Raw genomic sequence first — 5,240 nt, forward strand, 5'->3', positions numbered from 1 at the left:
CGGACGCTGCGGCGACTGCAGCAGCTGCAGAAACGCGAGCGGGGCCAACGTCTCCTGCCCCTCCCGCCGCCCCCGCTTCCCAACACGGAGGCGAAGGGGGCGCCTCCGCGCCAGAGCGTGCGCCTGCGTTCGCGTGAGCGTGTGTGTCGGAGCGCGCGTGAGCCGGGAAGCGCGCGTGTGCGTGTGAGCGCGTGCCTGGAGGGGTCCTGGGACAGTGGCCTCTGCTGTCGGGGACCTGCAGGGAGCTCAGTTTGGGAACGTTAGAGGGGTCCGTGTCACCGCGTGCAGCCCGCACCACCCTTGCGTGTCTTTTAATGTGACCGAAACGTGTCGTGCCTGCTCGCATGTGTGTGTGCGCGCACGAGTCGTCACCCACAGTCAGCAATATTTCGGGTCCTGATTCTTGCAGGCTGGAGCTCTAGAGGGGTGGGGGAGGCCCTAAACCATGCCTCTGGGGTCCCCCCCCAAGATTCAGAAATGAGGGAGAGGCCCCGTCTACATGGCAATGTAACTCCGGACCCCGCTCCTCGGGCTAAGAGGAATAGGGAGGGTGACCGTGGCTGCCACATGTGTTCAGCCAGGCCTTCCGCGAGAGCCTGGAAACTGGACCCGCACTGGCTGGGGCTGAGGTCGGACACCAGGAATCACTGGAGCCCCGCGAGGTGTGTTCGGGGCCAGCCATTTCACACCCTCAGCTTCCGCTCCTCTCTCCATCTCCAGTCCCTCGCAATACGCTCCCAGCGCCCCCTTTTTCAGAGCCTTACCCATCCCTCTGGTCCACACCACCCTGTCTTTGTCCCCCTCCACCCCTGGAGAGTGCGTCCCCCTCCCTAACTTGAAGGAAGGCTGAAGCTCCGCCCCTGCCAGTGATGTCACCATTTCCAATGGCAACTGAGGATTCTGCAGACCTAACAGCAAACGCCCCCAATGTGACAAAGCAGGGTCGTCCCCACACCTCTGCTATCTGGAGCAGTGCAGCGAGGGGAGTCATGTGCCCACAGGGATCACACTCCCTCTCCCGCTTGCCGTTCTCTCCATCAGCCAAACACTGGCACCAGGGACCCCCTGGAGCTGAGAGGAGGGGGAGGGGCTGCGGTGTTTGACAAGCTCCTCCTCTTGGCCCCTTCTCTCTCAATACAGGGAAATCTTTCCTTGGGGGATCACCTGCCTGTACCCTGCTGCAGACCCCCGCCTCTCCCTGTTTGGGTTGAGGCACACAGAGGAAGGCTCATCCGCCTTGGGCCCTTCACCCCTTCTGTCCGCTATCAGGAAGGCACGTGGGTGTTGCTCAGGGGGACTGAGCTGGCCCCACCTCCAGGAGTTTGTGGCCCATCTCCAAACTTCCGCCTCAGCCAGGCACAGTGGCTCATGCCTGTAATCCTAACACTTTGGGAGGCAAAGGCAGGTGGATTACCTAAGGTCAGGAGTTCGAGACTAGCCTGGTCAACGTGGTGAAACCCTGTCTCTACTAAAAATACAAAAATTACCCAGGCGTGGTGGCGGGCACCTGTAATCCCAGCTACTTGGGAAACTGAGGCAGGAAAATCGCTTGAATGTGGGAGGCAGAGGTTGCAATGAGCCGAAATCGCGTCACTGCACTCCAGCCTGGGCAACAGAGCAAAACTCCATCTCAAAAAACAAACAAACAAAAAACCTTGCGCCTCAGACAGGCCAGAGCCTGGCAGCTGCGTGGGGGTAGACCTGAGCCCAGATGGCTCCTCATCAGCACGGAAGAAAGGGGTTGGAGGCTGCAGTAGCCACCCTGGCTCCACCCACCCAGCCCCACCCTGTGGGGTGCTGGAGCAACTCCTGCTGACCCTGGAGAGCCGATTGTTAAATGTTCAGACACCTGCCAGCAGCTGTTACAGTCAGGGCTTGAAATTAGCCACAATGGGATTATTTATGCTGCCAGGGAAATCATCAAACCCCACAAACCAGGGCTTTTCCTTTTCTACTCAGGGAGCCGGTCTGCCAGCGCACCACTGCCCCACCAGACTGTGTGCGTCCCCAAGCTTCTGTTCAAGACCCCTTGGCAGATGCCCATGATGGAGATGGGGTGGAGGCCATGCCTCCAGGCTGCAGCTCCTGCCAGCAGTCTTTCCTGGGTTCTGCTCTGCATTTTTCCCCCTTGGGCTTCTTCCACAACCGTGAGGGAGGGGGTAGTGGTGCCACAACAGAGGAGCCTGGACTCAGACCCCTCTAAGACCTGGAGAGACAAAGGCTGTGGGGAGGACCAGAGACCTGGTGCGCTGCCCTGGGATGGGCCCTGGCCAGCAGTCAGGCACTGGGTGGGGAGGGAAGTGCTGTTCCCCCTAGGCCACTGTGGGACAGTCTCCCCTCTGCGGAGACCTCCCTGCCTACTCTGACAGCTGCGGCCCCGGCGGGAGGGAGCTGCACCTCCCCGAGGCCAGCCTAGCTGTTCCAGTCAGGGCTGTCAACCCGGGTGCAGTCCCGCCCTGGCCTCAGTCCATTGGCTGAGGGGTTGCCAATCAGGGCTCTCCCTAGGATTTTGGGCAGGTCATAAGCAGGGAGGGGACCCCAACTCTATATCCCCTGCAGGCGAGCCCCTGAGAACTGGGGCACGAGAGTCACCTGAGGACACATTTCCGTCCAGAGGAAGGCTGCTTGAGAGGAGGAGGCTGACAGGTCGGGAGGGGCGGGCAGAAGCGTCTCCACCCACCCACCCCAGCTGAGGCTGGCCAAGGGCGTGGAGGACAGGCCTGCTTCCCGTGCCAGCTCCTAGAGGGGCTGCCAGGCCACGTAGGGGAAACAGAGCTGGCCATCTTGGGCCTGACCCCCGCTAAAGAGCTAGACTGGGGTCAGGATCTCTGCCCTGACCTGGGGGAGCCCAGGGACCCTCACAGAGGGCTAGTCCCCAACACCAGCGAGGCTTTCTTACCAGCCCTGGAGCTGGTCCAGCTCCCATATCTTCCTGCCTCCACAAGTCCCTCCTCTCTCCCTGTCCTGACTTTCCAAATTCCACCTTTCCTGGTAGCCATCTTCCTCATCAGAGTGTCCCCACAGATCTGACTGTGGGTGGTACTGCACACTAACATTTACTCCACTAGGCACATTTACTGAGCACCTCCCATGTGCCAGACGCTGTTCTAAGGGTGGGGATGCAGCAGTGCAAAGGCTGGACTTTCTGACGTCATGGAGCACAAACACATGAGCACCTGAGACCATTCCACGTAGCGGCGCGTGGTCTCAAGAAACAAAATGCAGAATAAAAGGCGGAGAGTGATGATACCAGCGGTGGTTTTAACACCACCTCCTTCAGCAGGAGAAGCCTGATTCCCCTCCAGGCATACATGGCCTGGACTTATGGCCTCTCCTGTAATGAATGGAACATGGTAATGGTGTGTGACTCCCAGGTGTGGTCTAGAAAGAACATCTCCCAGCTGGGCACGGCGGCTCCCACCTGTCATCCCAGCACTTTGGGAGGCCGAGACGGGAGGATCACCTGAGGTCAGGAGTTCGAGACCAGCCTGGCCAACTTGGTGAAACCCTGTCTGTACTAAAATTGAAAATAATATATATATATATATTTGAGACCGAGTCTTGCTCTGTCGCCCAGGCTGGAGTGCAGTGGTGCGATCTCGGCTCACTGCAAGCTCCACCTCCTGGGTTCATGCCATTCTCCTGCCTTAGCCTCCCAAGTAGCTGAGACTACAGGCGCCCGCCACCACGCCTGGCTAATTGTTTGTATTTTTAGTAGAGACGGGGTTTCATTGTATTAGCCAGGATGGTCTCAATCTCCTGACCTCATGATCTGCCCACCTCGGCCTCTCAAAGTGCTGGGATTACAGGCATGAACCACCGCGTCCGGCGAAAAATAAAAATAATAACTTTTTAAAAATGAGCTGGACCTGGTGGTGCACACCTATGATCCCAGCTACTTGGGAGGCTGAGGCAGGAGAATCGCTTGAACCTGGGAGACAGAGGTTGTGGTGAGCCAAGATCGAGCCACTGCACTCCAACCTGGGCAACAAAGCAAGACTCCATCTAAATAATAAAAATTAAAAATTAAAAAAAGAAAAAAAGGACACCTACTGTCCACCTGCCGCTCTCCTTTCTGTTCACTTGCTCTGAGGGATGCAGCCAGCCCCATGTAGTGAGGACACTCAGGCAACCACTGTAGAGAGGAATGCCATGCCAGTGGTCAGTGCCAGCCACGGGAGGGAGCCACGTGGGAAGCTCCAGGGCCTCCAGCTCCGGTGGAGCCTTCAGATGACAGCAGCCCTGGCTGATGTCTTCACCGCGACCTCACGAGGGGCCCTGAGGCAGAGCTGCACCAGAGTGGCTGGCCCCTAGAAACTGGGAGGGACAGTAAAGCACTGGGTTGTGGGGTAAATCGTTACGCAGCATTAGACCGCCAACTAACCAATACAGGTGCTGCTTTAAGGAACGCCTCCCCTAAAAGTTCTTTGAGAAAATACCAGAATGGAATGAGAAGGGACGCTATGCAGATGTTGAAGGAGGAAAGAGCGTCCCGAGGAGAGGAGGTGGCGAGTGCCAAGGCCCTGGGGTGGGAGTGTGTGGCATGGAGCAGGCGAAGCAGACAGGGGGAGACCAGGGAAGGTACGGGGCCGGGCACTGTGGAAACTTCTAGGCCATGATGGGGGATCAGCTTCCTTCTAAGTGGGATGTGAAGCCATTGGAGGGTGTGGACCAGTAGAATGAAGTAGATAATCAGCCAGGAGGCTCCTGGGCTGCCACATGCCAGGTGAAAGGACCAGAGAAGAGACGTGGAGGTGACAAGACACCAGGCCTCGAGGTGAGGAACGTGGCACGTCGGCAAAGCGGGAGGCCTGAGGGATGGAGCAGATGGAGGCGCTCCTCACAGATAATGGAGACGTTGCGTGGGTCGAGTAGGCTTTTTGAAGTGAGATTTGGTTTTCTTATAAAGTTCCCACAAAGCATCGCTGTAGATCTCACGACTTTTTTTTGTTGTTGTTTTCTTTGAGACCGAGTTTCACTCTTGTTGCCCAGGCTGGAGCATGATAGCACCATCTTGGCTCACCGCAACCTCCACCTCCCAGGTTCAAGCGATTCTCCTGCCTTAGCCTCCCAAGTAGCTGGGAATACAGGCACCTGCCACCACACCTGGCTAATTTTTGTGCGCTTAGTAGAGACGGAGTTTCACCATGTTGACCAGGCTGGTCTCGAACTCCTGACCTCAGGTGATCCGCCCACCTTGGCCTCCCAAAGTGCTGGGATTGGCCGGGCGCGGTGGCTCA

The sequence above is a fragment of the Colobus angolensis genome, unplaced genomic scaffold, assembly GCF_000951035.1.
Source record: "Colobus angolensis palliatus isolate OR3802 unplaced genomic scaffold, Cang.pa_1.0 Scaffold44, whole genome shotgun sequence".
Classification (NCBI taxonomy): domain Eukaryota; kingdom Metazoa; phylum Chordata; class Mammalia; order Primates; family Cercopithecidae; genus Colobus; species Colobus angolensis.